Source organism: Mixophyes fleayi, chromosome 1 (genome assembly GCF_038048845.1).
Source record: "Mixophyes fleayi isolate aMixFle1 chromosome 1, aMixFle1.hap1, whole genome shotgun sequence".
NCBI classification, from domain to species: Eukaryota; Metazoa; Chordata; class Amphibia; order Anura; family Limnodynastidae; genus Mixophyes; species Mixophyes fleayi.
Genome location: NC_134402.1, coordinates 293166685 through 293189418, shown reverse-complemented (window position 1 = coordinate 293189418; position 22734 = coordinate 293166685).

Below are 22734 nucleotides of genomic sequence, written 5' to 3'. Positions count from 1 at the left end.
TGTGAATGACAAATTTACAGTTTGAACTTAACTGCGAACTCAAATACAGGTCCAATTTTAGAATTTTTGCAGGAACTATTTGCTCTATATATTTACTATTGGATTTAATTACCCTGTTCTCAGTCTGCACACTGTCCTGTTATTACTTTTAATGAGCTTTATATGTATTCTGCTTTAAATTTGTTGCATTCTCTTTTGTTTATTGTTGCCAGGTGCCCGGAATTTTAATTGGATGTTCAGTATTGAACGCCTATTATATTTATTGTTCTTTATGTCTCGGGGGAGTTCATTTTATTTTCTTTGCTTGTACTTTTGTTTTTGCACTATAACAAATATATTGCTTTTTTAAAAAAATAAAAAAATAATGGATCATCTTGTGCGCTACTATGGTAGTCTTTTTAGTTGGTTATTCGCCTTCTGTATTTCTGTTTCCACAGGTATATAGTAGTGGATTATATAAGTGGAGGATTGTTTGTTCATCCGCCCTTCAGCAGCTGGACAGCATGTATTTCAGCTTAGGAAGAGAGCCATCACAGGTTTGCTTTCTCAGCAACTGCCACTTACAGCCAATATTAAACACGCTGCACATCGTTGATGAATACTCATACAACTCTGTTTAGTAAACTACTCCAGATGTCAGCAGTGAGGTGCAGTGAGTAGATAGTGGTTATTGCTTTATTGCTGCTTGTTAGTAAGAGGATACCATACTCTTCCAAAACAATACATGTTGTTTATAAGAGCCATCTGTACCATATAATGCTGTTTTTGGACTCCAGCTTGAAATTGTTTTCCTCCCTCCACCAACCTTAATGTAGTCCAAAAATAGGGTCATGATAACATTTGGTTGAAATATAGACATGGATGCCAACAACAACTGCCCTCCAAAGACCAGATTTTCTATGTGCCACTCTTCTAAATAAATGCATTGTTTTAATATGATTACTAAAATTATTTTGATGACATTTTAAATGCTTAGGTACATCTGCATTGAGTATGGATATATTTAAACATAATTTATCTTTTAGCAAAAGAAAAACGTTTTCAATTATATTCATTGTTTTGTTTTAATTATCCTGAAAAAAACTTTTTTTAGTATATTTTGTTATCCTTGCATCATCCCACTAGGACCTAATCTGTTTAGCTATCTCTTCTCTGAATAAGTTAGTTGTAAAATAGAATGCGTAATATCCCATTGCTGGGGACCCTATAGAGCCCAAACTAGTTTGATATGGGTCTAAGTATATAAACCAACCATCTCCCTGGATGGCTGGGGATAGTATTAGCCATCAGCTGTATGCAAGGTCCCTAACACAAATCCCACTTAACCTAGTTTAATGAGATGGTGAAAATAATAGGCCCATCCTAACAATAAAATCCTTAACTCAAATTCCTTTAACATGGTGGGTATACATGTAGTAAGCCTGCCTGGCATCCTTGTGGGGTAGAACTTGGCCTAGTTTTCCAATTTAGGATTCCACGAGTGATAGGTGGTATACAATACAAACTGGCATAATCACACTTCTAGGATCTTCTCCATTCTGCTGACATTGGCATATGAGGTATTTTGTTTACAGGTTTAGCAATCATGGAAACCTCTAGTGTCGAAGAAAAAGAATAGTTGAAAAAGTGAACATTATTATGTTCACAAAGTATTTTAATGAACTTATTCTGTTGGCTTAAAAGAACCAGGAGTTGTTGGAACAGTTGTTAATGATTTTACAATTGAGGGTATTCTGCACTCGAGGATGCATTCCCAGCTCTTGGTTAGAGCATGTTTATTGTAGAACTAGTGAGGCAACACAAGGTTTTGGGGGTCCTGCTCCTCATCAGATGTTAAGATGTATATATTTTTACAAAGACATTATTTAAACAAATCACAAAAGATGCTAAGTAATCATTAGGACCTACAAAGCAGCCTATAATTCAAAGACTCACATTTGTGTAAATTACAAAACAAGTTAATACAAATCCATACAATCAGGATAAAGTGTGTGATTACTTAAAAAAAATATATCATATAAGACATAAGTGTTGCTTTACATACACATTTATAGACTTAGCACATACATCCCTCAAGTTAATAGCAGCAGTCATGGATCACTTCTTATGAAATTAAAAGCATGCAAAAATAATTATGCTTTACAAAAGGTAAGATTATCCACAACAGAAGTTATAAGCAAATATAGACTAATTATGTTCTAAAAAGTATGTGGGACATTGTTCAAGCTGCAGTCAATGGAATAGATAAAACTTTTTCCTAAGAAGGTATTATCAAGTACTATGATAATGACGATTAGCCAGGTAATCCTGAATAGACTACGTGACATATAGTCAAATACCACCAATTTGTTAGACTTTAATCCCATAATTATGCCCTCTGTATTACAAGATAGGATAGTTAGAAGAAGCAGCTCAGATCAAGTTTTCAATTTAAACCTCTAAGAACATTGTGTCAGATTCTATAATACAACAATTGCCTAGATAATGTTATTGCTTCATAAAGTAACGTTATTTCATAAAGTAAAGTTACTGCAAATCTTATAGTTATATTGTAGCAATTATTTCTCTGAATATGCGCGAATGAAAGAAAATATTGATGAAACTGCTTCTGCTATAATCTGGACCTTCGTAGTCAATGTTTAAACTAGTCCATACAATGTGACAGAACGCATTCAGAGATACCCATGTGTTACTGAATCTTCAAGTTCAATGTCCATTTCCATAGGGATTCAGTCCATATCTTTATTTTATACATTTATCAGTGTATACTAATTAGAAAACTCATATGTGAATGATGATGAAAATGAGTGATGATGAAAATTAGTGTGTTTACTACAGAAGAACCAATATGGTCCACACCCATCCACCAGGTCACGATTTTTGAAGGCTGTAAAGGATTAGTAGTAGTAGTATCTGTCAGATTGTCTCTTTGATTGTGGAACGAGTACATTGCTTTAGACCTATCACCATTAATAAGTGAATTGATTTGGTTGAATATGGAATTGGTAAATAAAAAGATTTGGCACAGGTGAATACATTCATGAATCTGCCCTGATTTGTGCAAAATTCAGATACTAAAAAATAATAGAATCAAATCAATCATATAAAATCAAAATCAAAAGAGCCAACCACAAATCAACAGTCATTGTCATAGACTATGACCTTGGAAAGGTAATAGTTAGCTGTTTACTGTTCTTGATTGTAGAAGATGAGAATCCTTCACGTGTTTTCTAAATCTTTTATAGGAATCAAAACAAAAATTTTGATATATTAACTCAAACATCTAAAATCCTGGACTGTTTAGCATAGGTTGGCATGTTTAATGGTTGTTTCTCTATCATCACCTTTATCAAACTGTGTGTCGCAAACAGCACTCATCTGAGATGTATGTGGCAAAGGGTTAATCACAATCAAACCACCTGTCTTGAGTAAAATGCTTAATATCCCCAAAATGTTGTTTTATCTTTGTTCAACAATCTTCCACCAACAAATGTTATCTTTAAAACTACCATTTTGTGGGAGATCTTATGTTCTCCCTAAATTTATATTGCACTGTACTTATAATCCCTTGTATTTCAGTGTTGTACCTTTTATAAAATGAACAAGCTTAATTAGCTTGTGAATTTATTAAGAACACAAGCACAGGTTTTTATTAAATAGAATTTAATATGACAAGATAGTCACAATGCTTAAGGTATAAAGTAAATAAAACAACAAAATGACACACAGTAATATAAGATCAAGCAAGTGACTCTCATTATGAATAAGTTTAGGCTTGCAATTTGGCACTACTGAATTCTGTTAACACAATTACTAACTTTATTCTACAATGGTCCCTGCTTAATTATTTTTGATCATCTAACTATTCGGAAAACGCCAGTAATACTGCTAAGTTTGTTACTTGGGACTAGAAGTAGGTTTTATTTTTCCTATTTAAGCCCTTAGAAAATTAAGACTATAAAGTTTAAAGTCCTTAATACAGAGTTTCACAATACATTATCTGGTTTCAATCTACAGAATGCTGCTGTATGTATAGTATGTTGCAGAATTACATCAAAGGTACTGGTGACCCTAGTGTACGGATTCCACAATTTTGACACGCAAACTTAGGATCCATATAACATCATCATTGCTTCCCCATGCATCTTTGTATGTGCCAAATACATTAAACCAGTTGTAGGATTATATTCCCACTAAACCTGTTAATTGTTATGCATTAGTAGAATTCTAGGAAAATAAACAATTACAGTTGTAACTGTAAATTGCCTGGAAAAACTGTGACATGTTGTAGGCTACCCAGAAAGCCTCTACATTGACATCTGCACAGTGCACAGTGGCCTAGTGGTTAGCACTTCTGCCTCACAGCACTGGGGTCATGACTTCGATTCCCAACCATGGCCTTATCTGTGTGGAGTTTGTATGTTCTCCCTGTGTTTGCGTGGGTTTGGTCCGGGTGCTCCGGTTTCCTCCCACACTCCAAAAACATACTGGTAGGTTAATTGGCTGCTATCAAAATTGACCCTAGTCTCTCCCTTGCTGTCTGTCTGTGTCTATGTGTGAGTGTTTGTCTATGTTAGGGAATTTAGACTGTAAGCTCCAGTGGGGCAGGGACTGATGTGAGTGAGTTCTCTGTACAGCGCTGCGGAATTAGTGGCGCTATATAAATAAATGATGATGATGATGATGATGATGATCTGTAGGCTTCCCAATAATCTGTAATAATTTACAGTAACTTTGGAGCCAACACTAGTATTGAGTTTGTGTATTTATGATCTAGTGTAATAAAGCTGTGATTAGTAGCAGAAGAGATAATTGTGTTCTGTCTCAGAAATTACACTGGGGCTCAGAGGCAGATTACTCTACTGTGTACAAGAGCTTCAAAGGCTTTTATAGGATTATTATCAACCCTCATCCATCAAATGTACATGGACATTCAGGCATATGGATGAACTTCCCGCAAATTTGATTGCATTTTGGAAGGGATCTGTAGGACTTTTGCAACTCCACTTTCAAAGCCCCAAATTGAAAAGGTCAGCAGAGATGTGAAAAAGTCTCGACGGGTACATTGGTGTTCTCTTCCACTCCCTCTCTGTCTACCATCTCTTTCCGTCCTCGGATATGACAAGGGGAAGAGGTTTGCTGTGCTAGGCATATGCTTAACTGCTGATGTATTTGGTCTGATAAAACAAACTTCTTCCAGAGCACATATATTGACGCATAGGGAGGAATTAAATTCCCCCCAGAATAGCAATGTACTACCGTTATTACAGTACATTTCACCCGGATTTCTGCTCGCAGCTCAGAGAGCCGACAGCAAAAAGCTGGCATTGCAATTACTATAATAATGGTAATAGTGCATAGGCCGCGTTACTTTCGGCAGTAACACGGCCAATTGAATTCCCCCCAAAGTGTATATAACTAACATAAATTATGTTGTATATGTCAGTAAGTCTGTGCAGAAGGTCTGTAAATGATGTAATGTGTTAGAAATGCTATTACTACACCATTTCAGGAAGAGAGGGATAATAATACACAGTGGACATTATCCTTCCAGTTGTAAATTTGCTAGGCGCTCTTAGTTTCACATTAAATCTTTTCTTTGTGAAAGCAACAATAATTATTTTGAAGTATGTTTTAAATGATGGGCATTGGTATGTTAACACAGGAATTACCATAATCTTTTCAGTTGTGACAACAGTCATGTGAAATTTAGAAATAAATAACCTTAATAACTCCAAATAACTCCAAAAACATACTAGTAGGTTAATTGGCTACTATCAAAATTGACCCTAGTCTCTACCTGTCTGTCTGTCTCCCCCTCTGTCTGTGTGTGTGAGTGTGTGTCTATATTAGGGAATTTAGACTGTGAGCTCCAGTGGGGCAGGGACAGATGTGAATGAGTTCTCTGTACAGCGCTGCGGAATCAGTGGCGCTATATAACTAAATGGTGATGATGAACCTTATGTATGTAACGAATACTTGGTGAAATGTTTTTAACCCATTACAAACTGGACTTGCTATATACAAAAATATACTTTTACCATTAAGTGGACATGTAATAAAATACAAAAATCAAATGCAACAGAATATGACTTTTACTGCCAGCTGGCAGTTTTTAACCAATGCTCATTTTCTTCTCTATCGCCACCGAACTCTCACAGTTAATTGCGGTCAGATGTTTTAGGAGTTGGGCAGTGGAAGTGCGCCCTCACATTTATTATGTAGATAGCAGCACCTCCTGCATGGACCCTGCTCTCCATGTTCACAGGTTTGTAGTTTTGACAGTAGGGGCCAGACAGGAAATATTGCTCAGCTGTAAGCCAGACATTACCTGGATTGTGTGAAGTGTTACATTTGTTTTTTAAGTTTTGGACCATAACTTATTGTTGGACTGCGGATACCTAGCCAGTTGTTCATCCATCTGGGATGCTAAATGGGCACCAGGTTCCTAAATATTGCCAGGTGGCTGACATGTATTCCTGTGGATTACAAAATGAATGCTCCTCTATTTCCTGACCAAGTACCATCATACAATAAAAACAGGAAGCTTGGGCCGTTTAAAAACCCTTCTACATCACAATATCATGGAAAGGGCTAATACAGGGAGGATCTTTTTATCAGCCAGGATTAGGACAATCAGAGACTGGTTTGAGCCACTATTGCGCTCCTTGGAACTGTGCCTGACTTCTGGGTTCCAACACAGCAGGAGGGACACCACGAGGGGATGCCTTCTCTCTCCTTCCAGCTCAATCTCTTTTTTATTTGCCAGCCAATAGAATCCTAAGTGACATTGGCATAACCCTGTAGGGGAACAGCAATGTGTTCTGGATTTCAGTGAAACTTGTGTTAGAGTGTTCTCTTTTTCTTCTAAAACACTGTGAGCGAGGAGACATCAACACATGCGAGTTTTAATATTTTTATTACATTGGTTGAACTGTACCTAGAAATATACAAAAGTGCAACTGGAAGGTGCACAACAAATTCCTTTAAAAGTATGCGCTGAGATTCCTTTTGATCGGAGAAAAAGACTGTTTGCCTTCTCACAAGCAGGGAACATCAATGTAAACATACTCTCTATGGGCCCTATTTATCAAAGCTTTCCCCCCTGTTAAATCATACAGAGCAATTTAGCGGTAAATCCCCGAAAACAACAGTTTTCGAGGATGTACCGCTAAATTGCTATGTATGATTCTAGTATCACAGTAGATATCTCAGATATCTGCTGCTTTGCATCTATTATTGTTTTTGTGAGCACTTCCCATAACAGTCTATGGGGAGTGCTCAGTAACGCTATGTATCAAAGTCTGCCTAGTGAAATTTTTCTACATGCTAATGTAAGCCAGCTGAAGCTGTCGTACATTAACATAGCTGAAATCTTTCTCAGCTGTCAGTTCTGCTACGAAGAATAGAGCTGGAAAGCGCATGTGTGGAGGGATCATGTGATCCCCCCTGTCACATGACTCACCTTCTTGCAGTCCAGGATGTTAGTGCGCATGCCAAGGTTTTCGATCGGCGCATACGCACTAACAATAAAAGAGGAGAAGATCAACGCAGTGAGAAATGTCTGCGATAAGGAGGTGTCACTTCTCAGGGACAGCAGATTATCGGCACTGCTATCCCTGAGAACTTTCTTGATACATTGCCGGAAACTTTCAATCCTTATGAAGGAGATAAGGATTGAAAAGTTTCAACACAAAAAAACGATGAATGATAAAAAGGCCCCTATATCCTTTTTTTTTTTTAAATATTATCTAATTTTTGCAAAGTAAATTATTGACTATACATGTTGGTAGAAAAGTCAACTCATACACCATCCATGATTATTAAGAAACTCCCATGATCCATTCTACCCAACCATGTTGGCTGAAAGCTGTTAGCGGTATAATAATTTAGATAAATATTTCTTTTAAAAAATAAATATTTTATTTTAATATTTTTATATTAATTACATTACAAAAGATTATTTCACTGTGTACTGTGCTCTGTGATAGCTACTGCCACGCATATGTGTAATTTTTAATTCAAAGGCTGTCAGTCATCACTATCAGCTGGCATTTACACCTGCCCAGTAATGGTTGGAAAAGATACGGCTTAAAATAAGTGTACTTACAGCCAAAAACACACACTTCACCTTTGATAATGGCGCTCTCTCGAAAGTAGTCTGATACAGAGACTCTTATATAGCAGCTGCAAAAAAGGAGATTGTCACCCTCCTAAACAAGTAAGTGCAGGAAAAACACCAAACATTTGCAACGCTGCACACTAATGTTTCAAAACAAAATATGAAATCAGCTCCTGGTCACTATAAAGTGAAATATATTGTTTAATCAATAATACATATAATAACATGATAAAATGTAATCTATACATAAATAAATGAACTCAGCTAAGAGAATCATATAATAAAAATATACTAAGAAATTAATATATAAAAAAACACGATTCCAAATTATATAATCAATGGATAGATACAAAACATGCTGTAAGGTGATAGATAACTCCTGGTGTAAGACAATTCCAGTATTTCCAATAATAAGCTAACAATTGTCTTCCTCCAATACCATTGATTTGATATTCATATGTGGGTTCACAATATATATTTTGTACTTTTGAATTAAAAAAATTGGACTCTGACAGGTATGGAGTTTAGGTAAGGTTAGTTCTATTATATCGATCCTCCGATCTTAGATATATTTCAAAGGTGCTGCCCAGTAGATAAATGGATAAATATCAGTCTAATAAAACCATATATATTATGCACAAATAAAAATGTGCATAGATCAGGATTTATCAACACTTTGTCACTCTAAGTTTAACTCTTAATATGGCATATAGTAAATAAAATCACACTGTCTACATTGTAACAGACTTCCAGCAGCGCTCACCTGTCCGGTTGATATACTGGCCAAAATTTCCAGAGGTAATAAATGATTAATCGCAAAAAGTCTGGATCGGTATATAATTCCTTCCTGGCCGGCTGTTACATCCCATATACGGGTGCCTGTGAATAGTATTGTGCACTCCTGGCACTGGCGGGACGCCTCTTACCAGGTCTCAATCCAGAACTGCGCATCCTGAAATTAAGCCACTCGGATGTCTTCTAATAGACAGTTTGAATAGTAATCATCACGTATGATGAGCTCCTTTGGAGCAAACTGGTGTTGCACCGCTGCTGTAAGCCCATAGCGGTTCGTGTGATAGGTAAAACCAATATTAGAATGAAGCCTTGGCATAGAGTTCGATAAAATAAATTAAATAATAGTACCATAACGAGTTTCGTTACAACATATAACTTCTTCAGAGGGAAATCGAAGATGAAGAGAAGTTTACTTACAACAAAACACAGGACTCAATTTGGCTCGGAACACCCTTACTGTACATGGCCGCCCCTTCCCTTCCCTGTTCCGCTTCTCAAGTCATAGACAGTTGTGACATTTGCAAGATGACGTAATTAGCCTGCAAAAGCGCTCATTGGTATAATGTCTGTTTCTGGGCATGCACAGGGTGGAATCACATAAAAAATTCTATGCAAATGGTCATATGTATGAAAATGAATTAGGCCCCAAATCTGGTGCATTATTGAGAATACCAAACATTTTGCATGTAATACTGATACCTGCCAGCTTCACCCATTATAGACTGAAGCTCCTACAATCAGCTGCTATCATGTGCTCTTCCAATTAAAACAAGCTCCATCCATATAACATTCAGCACTCTATTAGTGGATACCACACTTCCCGCTGCAGAGCGTCTGATGAAGGGGGTAGAGTGGTTTCTAAAACATTATGTTATATACTTTTGTCCTCATACAGGACACCCTCTGTTACGGTGCATCCCAGTTGTTATTTGTAACATTCAACCCCACAGTCGCAATTAAGCAAAATCAGCCACACAGCTTAAAAATAAGAAGCAACAGCTTTTGTGCTTTGCACCCTTATTTTTAGCACATTGTAAATGACTATTACTGAATCAGCATTGACTACAGTGCACTACACCATTACAATATTTTACTAGTATGGATGTAGTTGAACTTCTAAGATCAGAAAGCAAAACCTATGTGTCAACAGGGTGACTTCGCTACAATACAATGTAGTGATTGACTTTTTGTAAATTTATTTTTATGTTTGAATACATACCAGACAAAATCTAACTTGAGTAAAAGAATAAAAAAATCTTGGATAAAAATACATAATTATTTGCTCTCAATAGATAGGATTTGTAACCTACTATTTTAAAGAAAAAAATGGTCTTCTCCTCTTGTTTTCTTTCATGGTATTAGTATTATTGTTTTCCCCTTTTTAAAGTCTGTCTGCTAAAAATGATGAGTTGTCAGAATTAATTCTGTGCCTTTGAGAACCAGGCACTGTGTGATATAAAAAATATTCATGGAACAAAAATATAATGTTAGATTGAAATGAGAATTGCGCCCAAATCACAATACAAGGTTCATGTAGAATGTATGATAATAATAACAACAACAACAACAACAGTACTAAGTAGTAAAATGGAACAGAAAAGGTGATTTTGTGACGTATGAAAGCCTATTATGTCTAGCAAAATCTATTTTTTCATGATCACATACTCACCTGAAATACCTTTTGTTTTTACAATCTCTTTAAATTTTTAGATATGTATTTGTACATTTTATTAGTTGTTCTTTTAAGTAACCAACATGTATTTTAGGTTTAGTGGTCCTGTCAATAAAAGCCAGTTCATACTTCTTGATCTTATCAAAACTTTCACTGGTGTCTACTCCTATACCATTTGCTTATCCAGGAGTTCAAGGATTCCTCCACTGAGTATTTTAACTTAAACTCAGATGACAACATTGCCACTTACATAATATGCATATAAAGCAACTATAAGAGAGACACTAATTAAAACAGTCTCCACTATTCAGGTAAAATCTAGACAGTAAGTTACAGCATTAGAAACTAGGACTGGATCCATTTAGGTGCAGCTCACACAAACCCCACACCAGCAATCCTGACTTAAATTAACACTCTACTCTCAAAGAAAGAAGTGACCACTCTTCACAAATTTAAAAAACACATCTACAATAAGGCAAATAAATGCAACTCTGTTCTAGCAAACAAAGTCCAGTAAAAAGTCTCCCAAAACACATTTAATCAATTTAATCCATAATATTCATAACCAGAAATGTCCATCCTTTCTCCTGAGCCTTGAAGCCAAAAAGGTGTCCAGTCGCATATGGAGGCCCTTTATGTTTTGCACTCTATCCTCAATGGAATTTTCTGGGAAATTTGTGTCAGCAAACTCTGCTTTATATCTCAACCCTTCATAAATGGTCTTCAAAATAAGGTCACATCAACACCATTTCAATCTCTAATGACAGAGTCAAGGCTTCCCCCTCTCACCCCTGATTTTTGTGCAATTCATGCAAACTCTGGTATTGTAGGAATCAAATCTGGTCACTGCCTCTACCCACAGAATAGCACGGTATGCAAATGTTGTTGTACTCTCAATCTCAAATCTCATTCCTCCTGAATCTCTGGACAGAGATAAATTCTTACACCCAAATATTCATATATCCGGCTACAAAATTAATCAGGAAGAGTCTGAAGTACCGGCCAATACACTGTAATCGCCTTTATGAAGCAAATTCCCCATCCCCTTCTGGAAAAAAAAATAACTGTCCTCACCTCCTGAAACAGACTACCCTACCCAGGCTTGACAATATTGGGCTTACTGGATCTTCAAAAATAGACCCACAAGAAAAACGAGAAGAAAACTTTATTTTATATTTAATAAAATGGTGAACAAGGGTTTTGAGTATTTGCTTTTAAATTAAAGTCTATTTGAAAACTGTGTTTATTTTTTATTTTATTCTTGTGTTGCAAGGGTCATAGGAACATATGTCCATTATACTGGCAAAGTTGCCACTGGAAGGGTCCTAATTTTGTTAATTACCTGCCCCTCACCACATGCTGTTTTATATGTTGCCACATCATCAAGGCATCAGCCCTGTGCTGACAAGTCTATGTATGGTCTTTCAAACAACAAGGAACCCCTGGCTAGGGGTCTCACTGTTATTGTGGAAACCAGATCAAGTCTAGTGCATGGCGGATCCAGAGGGGGGTGATCGGGGCAGGCTGCATGTGCCTTCACAGTGTATACATGTACCTGTCGGCTGAGAGGAAGACAGAGAATCTTGCCCGGCCGCTCTGATTCTGTTTTAAACACAATCATAGTGGTTGTGCAGCGCCCTCTGTCTGTCTGTCTCTGCTGACAGACACATGTACATAGTGTGTTGTCATAGGCAGCCTGCCCCTGTACGGAGTGACCAAGGTAGCATCCTCGCTTCCCTTAAATTAAAAAAAATAATCTAAGTTTGTCCCTGCTCTAGTGCTGTGTATGACTGAGGATTTTGTGGAAGCATATTGTCTTTTTTTAAATAAATATTTATTTATATTATACTGTTTACATTGAACTGTACATTTAAAAATTGTAAAGCAAAGTGGAACTCCAATATTGTATTTTTTCACATGAAAATTGCCTAAATCTGATGGTAACTTAAGGCCAAGGTGATATTGACCCACAAATGATCACATACAAAATTTCATATGATTAATATTATTCAAATATAATCCACAGCCCTCTATTGGCCTTCCTACTCATTGGACTGACTACAAAATAGATTAAAAGTGTATGAAAAATGTGACAAATAGATTTCTATGATGCCATTGATTCCTTCATACTGCTATTAATAGAGTTTTAATAATCCACATTATAGTAGTTTTAACATTTTTTTTCTATTATAAATTAAAACGTAATATTGTTTAAGCAATTGAGCTGGTAAATTATATTTGGGATAATATATCTTGTGCTTTAAAAAATTATCAGGATATTAGAAGTTCAGAATATACTTTCTTTATAGAATTAAAATTATATTTTTAAAATGTGTTAATTAAAGACAGGGAAAGAGGAAGGTGCAATGAAAATAATAACTTTAAAATCATTGAGTTATGACTTCTCAACTCTGAAAATTGCTTTTCACAGAAATTTATAGGAGTATTATTGTCTAGTATGTATTGCTGTAACAGACCATTGCTGTGTATAATTGAAGTACAGTACATGCCCCTCAGTTTCATTCCTTTAGTTATATTGTTTCTAATAAACTCAACATACTAGATGTTTGCTATAAAGCAAGAGATTGGGGGTCCATGTGTCTCTGACGATAGTATCTTGGCACTCAAGAATAAATAAATTATATATGTATTCTTGGTCACTGACATATATGCAGCTGTTGATTGAAATGTACAATGTAAAGTGTGCAGACTGTGTATGTTTGGACGAATGGCGCAAACATACACAAGTCAGTCCTAAGACATGTTAATCGTGCTGTTTGCTCATGCTACTAATGATGTAAAATAGAAGAAGTGGAGTTATTACATTATAATCCAGCACACTTATCGCGCTTTATAGATCACACAGTTTATCCAAACAAAACATGCTCCATCTGTACATTGTAATGGAAGAGATCATGAATGGTACTCAGCAGCCAGATGATAATGTTTAGCCCATACTTGACTAGATCTACAAACAATATACATATTGTAATCAGATACATGTCTGTTTTAATATGTTAGAGTTAATAAAGTTTAAAGCTATGAGGTCATATGGTTTAAGTATCACAATATTTAAAGAAAATAGCTTCTTGCTTGCAAATTAAGATCAATTTCTTTAGGCTCAGGAGAGAATGGATACTGCGAAAGGTTAAAAGGTAAAGTCAGTGTTTACTTTCTGCAGCCATGCTGTATAAACTGCGTGCCAAGAATCTGCAGTATTAAAATATCTGTGATTGCAGTCAGACACATTATTTTTCAAAGAAGTTTTGTCTCCTGCCAATTCTTTCGCAAAAATCTAAAATAAAACCTTGCACCAGCTGTAGTGGGAAGTTCAAGCGCTCCTAGTTATGAATGACCTACAGTGTTTGAAACATGGAGAGTGAACAAACATTTACACTACTTTGAAACCATACTGTGAAAATAACATTAACATTACTTTATTGCTGAACTTTGTTTCAGTGACAGTTTATTGGAAGCTTACACAATCTCCTGCTTTGGCAGCAATTAATAATTCCCTGACAATGTGAAAACATTATTTATCATATACTGCATATTGTGTTAAACACCAGCTATTACACATGGCTATTGTGTTCCGATGACATGTTGAAATTCATTTTCAAGGTACTATTTTACAATTACTGCAGTCCGACCAGCATTTTTTTTTTTTAGATTTTAATGATACGACTAAATGAGGCTGAAGAGCAAATATTTACACAGCTGATTAAAGTAGTTCCACATTTTGTTAATATTTAAACAGTAAACTATTTATTGAAAAAGTGAAACATCCATAACGAACAAACAGTATGCTCAGTTCTTGTGACCGTGGTCTTGTCTTGTTATTTGTAATGCAATATTATTTTTATGGATTTTTGCCATTTGTTTTACTAACAAAAAAGTTGGTTTAAAGTAAAAAATAATTTTAGAGACAAAATATTGTAATGGCAAGAAAACCATAAGAACTTTTGACTATAAAGAGATAATGCTTTGAATAATTCTCTGTAACATGTTAAGACAAGTATCGGTGGGGACTGTGTGCTTGCTTCAAAATTTGTCTATGTATCTATATATGGGCTATGTCTTATGTTCTCTAGATAAAATGTTTAAATAGTTCCATAGGTGAATGTTGTAAACCATGATGACATTTAAACTGTTTATCAGATCTTATATATATTGTTTTCAATCTTGTGAGAGTTCCAATATTAATTGAGAAGTATCCTTTTTACTTTTCTAAAATGGATTGCTCTAGACATAGAATGACACTGCCATTCCAAATAAATTCTGCAACACAGTGGTTTCTCCTCCTGATTCTATTAATTAACAGCTTCTTTTTATAATCTAAATGTGTCAGGAGGAACTCGTCTCACATGCAGGAAGCATTCAGGTGTCACCTTCTGAACTCACAGAGTGATCATTTAGAAGTAGAGATGCTCACTGACCCCCGTGAAGTGGTTTTGTTTTTGGTTTTGGATCTGGATTAGCTTCGTGTTTTGGTTTTGGTTTTGGTTTTTGCAAAACCGCCCTCTTGTGTTTTGGTTTTGGTTTTGGAGCTGTATTTTTTTAGAAAAATTGCAAAACTATGCTAAAATCACATATTTTGCTCTTTTTTTGATCCAACATTGTTATTAACCTCAATAACACTAATTTCAAGTTATTTGCAGTCAATTTTGACCACCTCACAGGTCACAATATTTTTTTCATACACTTTCAAACAAAGATTGCACAAGTTCTTCCCAGTGATAAGAAGAAGGCCATTGTCATGCCTGGACATAAGACCAAAAATCCACCTCTTATGTGTGCAATTATTTTTACACAAATCCTGACAACAGTTGTCTAGCCTATTGTAGCATTTGTAAAGCCACAGTCAGTAGAGGTGGGGACCTTAACCATCTAGGATTCTCATCCATGTTACTGCATTTGAAGGGAGTTCATGGAAAGCTGTTGGAAAAATCAGAAACTTATGTTAAAAAAATAACAGCAAGCAGTCCAGGATCAGCTAGCTCCCTTCTTTCATCTAGATCCCAGCACCTGTAATTTACACCCCCAACACCAGGGGCGCACACAGGGGGGGTTTCCTAGTACCCAGGAACCCCTGTCCTACCTGGGGTGTTGTATGCTTACAGTGGCTGGCCCCTCTCCCGGGACCAGCCACTACTGATTGCAATACTCTCCCAGTCATTCCCCTGCTGTGAGAGCTCAGCTCTCTGCCGGCAGTTTGGCTCCGCCCCTTCCTCCCACACGGCCAGCATGGGTGTTATGCAGGAGGCAGCAGCAGAAGAAGGTAAGATTGTGTGTGTGTGAGTCTGTGTTTGTCAGTGTATATGTCAGCTTACATCTCTGTGTGTTTATGTATGTGTGTATTTATGTATGTGTGTGTATGTATGTGTGTGTATGTGACAGCTTACATATCCGTGTGTTTATGTATGTGTGCGTATGTGACAGCTTACATATCTGTGTGTTTGTGTGTGTATGTGACAGCTTACATATCTGTGTGTTTATGTGTGTGTGTGTGTGTATGTGACAGCTTACATATCTGTGTGTGTTTATGTATGTGTGTGTATGTGACAGCTTACATATCTGTGTTTAATCCTGTGTGTTTATGTATGTGACAGCTTACATATCTGTGTGTTTATGTATGTGTGTGTTTATGTATGTGTGTGTATGTGACAGTTTACATATCTGTGTGTTTATGTATGTGTGTGTATGTGACAGCTTACATGTTTGTGTGTTTATGTATGTGTGTGTATGTGACAGCTTACATGTTTGTGTGTTTGATCCTGTGTGTGTGTCTGTGCTTGTCTGTGTATGGGACAGTTTACATATCTGTGTGTTTGACACGGTGTGTGTTTGTAGCCACGCCCCTACACATATTGGACACGCCCACTTGTATCATGGGACGGAAACCCCCCTCCTCGAATCCTGCGTTTGCCCCTGAACACCTTCATCATCAATATCCTCACAAGTGATGGGAGCTAGTCCTGCATCCAAGTTGCTTAGGCTAGGTGACTGCTCCACTAACCATGATTCCTCTGAAGAATTATTGAGCGTTAGTCCCGCTGTTGCTGGGGGTGGATCACTGGAGACTTTTAAGAACACTGACACCCCTATTATTACAATTTCTGTTTCAGCACTGAACCCTGTCCCCTCTCCTGGTTCTGAGTGAGCTATGGTACAATAAAATGTAACTGCAGATTTAGACCAAGCCAGCCAGCCCTATAATTTCTATTTCAGCAATGACTCTTAGCAATGGAGCACTCCTCTTTGTGTGTAACCTATATAACACTGTACACTTTGACTGCAAATTCAAAAGCCAAGCCTGCGAGCCCTTGTATTTGTACTTCAGCAATGACTCTTAGCAATGGAGCACTCCTTTTTGTGTGTTACCTATATAACACAGTAGAATTTGACTGCAGAATTACACCAACCCTGACAGCACTAGTATTTGTATTTTTTGTAATGAGAATCAGCAATGGAGCTCTCCTGAATGTCACTGTAGACTTTGTTGAACACTGCTACCCCCTCCTCTTTCAATTCTATCTATTTGGCTGACCAACTACTCTATACAATGTGCTACCCCTTCTCTGTCTCTTTCAAATGCGGCTAGATCACCATGGAGGGCGGTATTTATAGATTTCAAAACTCCCGAGATCCGAGATCCAACGACGTAACAATGACGTTTTGCCTCGTTTTAGATTCTTAAAAAGTGCAAAAGTACCGAGCCGGCTTGGCTCGGTACTCGGATATGCTAAGTTCGGGTGTGTTTGGTTCTCGAGGAACCAAGCCTGAGCATCTCTATTTAGAAGAGGCACATGTATGGCACAATATAGGACATTTCTTGCACGCTTGCTCAAGAGACAGCAGAGGCCCCAGTAAAGAATATGAAACTAAAATATTTTCTATTTTTGGAAAACATAACTCTGGGTATCTGTAGGGTTACAAAATGATTGATTGTATTCCAATACTATACAATAGAGAGAAGCTGCATTGTTGCTAGGTATGTCAAGTGTCTTTCCATGTGCCATCCAATGCGCCATCACTGACTGTGTAACTAGACTGGACTGTGGCATAACCCTTTTTGATATGGAGCCCAGACCTTCCTTGTCAAAATGTTTTTTTGTTAGGGGAGTAATCCTGACCCCAGGGCTTTGATAAGTCTCTTACCTCTTCATCATTCACTGAGGGTGAAACATATATACCCGGTGATGGCATTGATTGTGGACTTCCTAGTCAGGCCTGCTTGGTCATTTGTAATGTTTCTGGCTTGTTTTCCTCCAAAAGCTGGTACATGTCTGACCCTATTATTTTCTCTACTGGGGACACCACAGCATCTGGATCCCAATTAGACTACTGCATTACATTTTAAACATGGGGGTCAGAGCTCATCTTAATAGTCATGTTTTACTAGTCAAACTCAAGATATATTAATGTAATAAGTTCCTTTTCCAGGGACTGAGTGAGATGAGCAATGTTCCTGCATTGATGCTCTGCCAAGTCCTTCAGGCAGCTATAATCACATGTTCAACGGAACAAGATGGCATTGCCCACGTCTTCCCTGTATTATATCCACTGGGATTCACTAATGAAAATCTTGGACAAATTTTGCACATTTCTACTTTATCTGTGTGTTGGCACAGTGCTGTCACTGACAGGCATCAAAATGGTGATCTGTGTCCACTAGCATAGTACAGTTCCTTCTGGGGTTTGGTACCTCTTTATCTCAAAAAGGTATGATACCCTTGCAGCGCTACATATACCACTACTGAAAATCAGTGAATTATAACTTGACACCCAAGTTTAAATGACAAATAGAAAAAATAGGTAAATCACTTTTCTGCGCTGTGGTTTCCCAAACACAACTGTAGAATAAAACTTAAAAAAAAAATACTTATGGGTTGATGATATGATGTTCAATTTCTTCAAAACAATCAGAGAAATATCTCTTAGGTAGAGGCTAAAAACATTTATGTTTTTAGCCTCTACATAAGAGATATTTCTCTGTTTCTTGCATTTTCCGTGAGGTTTAGAAGAAGAGGGGAGGAGCGGAAGCCTTTGTCTATTTTGAAGTGCCAATTTTAAAGAATCTACGGTGTAAGTAGATTGAATTGTGGGGAATCCCACACCATATATCTACCACCTATTTATTGATTTCAGTGATCTTATAGAATAGAATAAGCTATATATTGACAACTTGGGCATATATATTATTGTACTATACAGTATCACACTATTATAATCTTTTCCTTTACATGGTTGGATTGCCATCAGGAAAACTTCTATGATTGTTTGGAAGAAATTGAACATCATATCATCAACCCATAAGTATTTTTTTTTTAAGTTTTATTCTACAGTTGTGTTTGGGAAACCACAGCGCAGAAAAGTGATTTACCTATTTTTTCTACCTCTTTATCTCCATACATCTGATAGGAGTTAAGAACTGCAGTCTCACTTATGTTTACATAGCAGTTTATCCACAGCAGATTGTGTCCTCTCAACTTTTCTTTCAAAATGATCACTAGTCCCGCCTTCTCTGGTATTATATTGGTATTACATTATGTCTTACAAGTTATGCCTGACTCTCATGTGCCTCACACTATTTTTTTACCAAATATTGAAAAGAACTGTCAGACTCATGCAGTTTCTTAATTAAGTTGAAAGCTATTCATTGTCTGCATGGTTCCACATTAGGTGCAAATGAAGTCCTACTTGCCAACTCATAGGGGTGACAGGTTGCTCTCAGTGGTATGAATTAGGCCTTTCAGCATTGGCAGTTTGCAAGGATGTTGTCAGTAAAAGTTTTAGTTGAAAGTGTAGGGCAAAGAAAGAACTCCAGCTGTCTTAACAGTTCTAAAATGCTTTAATTAGCTATTGTTGTAGGATGTGTGAGGGCAAAGATTACCCATAAAATATAACAGGCAGATTTTAAAGTTTGGAAAAAAAATCTCAAAACGTCTTATAAATTAATAGCTTCTTACTTTTAGTGTCGACTTGATGCTCTTTCAAATAGGTGGATGTGACATATAGTTATCAACTAATGTTTCTCTAGCAGTTATAGTTTAACTTCAATGATCTCTCTTTGCTTCCTGGGTGGCAAGGTGGCACTGTGATTAACATTGATGTCTTACAGCACTGGGTTATTAGTTTGATTCAAACCAATACAGTATCTGTGTTAAGTTCATGTTTTACCCCCGTCTTTATGTGGGTTTCCTCTGGGTGCTGTGGATTTCTTCCAACAGTACAAAAACGTACTGGTAGGATAATTGACTTCTGACAGAATTGACCCTAGAGAGTGTTTGTGTGGTAGATAATTTAGATTGTAAGTTTTATTGGCACAGGGACTGATTTGAATGAATAAATATAAAAGTGCTGAGTAATATGCACAATATCTATGTTGTATGTCACAGGCTAAAATTATTTTCCTGTACTTGAAAATATGTTATATCCATTTTTCTAATTGATAAGCCAACATGAATAATGATAGAACACTCTGCAATAAAGGCTGCTACATCTGCAGCTGAGAGGAGAGAAATCTGATCCAAGCAAAGCTACATATATTATAATTACAAAACACAACAGATATTGTAATAGGGATCGCTGATCCTCATGTAAAACAAACTGAATTCCCACTAACTTTCATATAATGGATGATGAATTATAAGAGAGTATGATTTATTATGTGACTTGTACTATAGTATCCAGTCTCTGTGTTTTCATATACTGTTTTATAAAAAAAAACTGGGTAATGGAGGTGCCATGCTCCGATCAGTAGAGGAGCCTCAGGTACAGGGCAGTTAAGAGCTCTGTAATGAGCTCTCTGCTCTGACCACCTAAATGGGTATTTGTTTAATGCCCCATAATACTGTGTGCACAGTGCAATATTCTAAAGCACTAAATTTAAACTCACGCAGAGGGGAAATAACTGAGTGGGAGTGGGTGTGGGGCTCGATGGTGACACGGAAGTACACAGCTGGAAACTGCAGTGCTGTGATATTTTAATTATTAAACTGAGAGAGTTAATAGTAAATTAAAGGATATTATTTAAGAATGAGGATGATGATGATGAAAGGAAAGTTATTTAAGAGTGATGATGATGAAAGGGGGGATAATGGAGAATGATGATGATGATGATGATGAAAGGGAGTTAAAGATGGAAAGATGAGTTAACAACTGATTAATGCTAAGACATGCCCCCTTGAATGTTCAGAAGTGTCAGCTGTCTATTTATCTGCAAAAACATTGAGCGCCATACTGCTCAGAAGTGTGCTCACAAAATAATTAAAGCATTAGACTATTCTATTTCTTAAGCTGGGTACACACTACAGAAATTTCAACCAACTTTTTATGCCGAGCGATTTTACATGCGATCGATGTTCCAATCGCTCGGTCCATGGACTGCATACACACTAGCCTTGTTTAGGACTATAAAGGGAAGAGCGGACGTCCCTTTAGCGACTTTTTACAGCCATGTTGTCGAGAGCAATGACTGTAATTTCGTACTCACTGTGGTGGATCGGTCGGAAGTTTATACACACTACACAACGGAAACGAGATTGGAACGAAAATATTAAACGGTACGACCAACCAAATGAGGCGACAATCGTCCATTTGGGCAGACTTTCGACCATCGTGTCACTGCACACACTGACCCGACTTTTGAACGAGCGGTCGTATGTCGGCTGATTGAGCTGATTATTGGACGAAAACCGCGTAGTGTGTACCCAGCTTTAGAATAGTTAAAGCTAACATATTACAAGGCTGAGCTTGTTAAAATACTAATTTCCTTATTTTTTAAATTGCACTTTATAGAATTGTATTTCCAATATGTAATAAACTTCTTAATATGAGCGGTTAACACAGTGCTATGCCTGTTGCTTCTCCAAACACATTCCTGAGCTACTGAATAGAATTCTCATCCATCTAGTCTAAAACTGACTGCCTTAGAATGGTTTTATGCTAGATAGATGTATTTGCACAAGAGGGGCAGTCATCTCATGTTAAATAAATCGCTCTGTTTGGCAAATATTGACTCAAGCTGTTATATTTTTATGCCTTTCTGAAACTCACTGTGCTCAAGAGCTCAGCAAGCAAACAAGGATAGGTGAAGGAAGTTAGCTGGTGACTTGAGCCAGTGTTTATTTTGTGTGTGTTGTGAGCACATCTTAATGACCTTGTAAGACTATACTTGCAATGATAAGGAAATATTAATATATTGTAAATTTTCACTTGATAAATCTTAATGGAGGATTTTAATTAGACATCGGCCAATGGGATGTGTAGATGTACTATAAAATCTATGTGCTATGATTTAAAAGGAATGCTACCAATGCTATCAGCACAATGAAAAGAGAATTCCCCACAAGGCGTTCAATTTTGTTTTGAGTTGAGTTCACTAAGTTACACTAAAATGCAAATTAAATTTACTTGTACTGTTGCTTTCAATTGATCCAACAGGTACAGCATTGCTCTGCATTCTGTTTCAATGGCAAGTCTTTTCAAAAAGCGAGAAGTGTTGGCAATGTTTTTCTCCTATTAACTTTCTGTTTGCATGAATGTGAAATTTCCCTAGGTGAAGAGGGTACAAACAATACTATTTGTTATTTAAAAAGACACGACTTACACAAAAACATTGAACATATGGAGTATTTGGGTGACTTACTTGATCACAGGACTGTGTGTGTTAGGGAATTTAGACTGTAAGCGCCAATGGGACAGGGACTGACATGAATGAGTTCTCTGTACCGTGCTGCGGAATTAGTGGCGCTATTTAAATAGCTGCTGCTGCTGATTATGTACCACACGTAAGTCTATCTTTGCATTTTATTGTCTCCCAAAACTAAATTTTAAGATTTCAATTCTTCTTTATGTGCATCATTGCACTTTGCTCAATGTTTTAAAGGGTTGACCTTTTTTCAATGCATTTAATATATTGCTACACTTTTCATTAATGCTGCACATTCATTTTGCTGGCCTAATTTACTAGCAAGTAGAACAGAAGACTGTTTGGTGTAAAGATGATTGAGACGGTTTTGTCACACTTTTGATTTTATACAGCTATCATCATTCACACAACCCAAACAAATATGAAGAGCTATGGTAGGAAAAACAAAACAGTGGGGATGTTATATTATCCCCGTCCTCATCACTTTGGAAG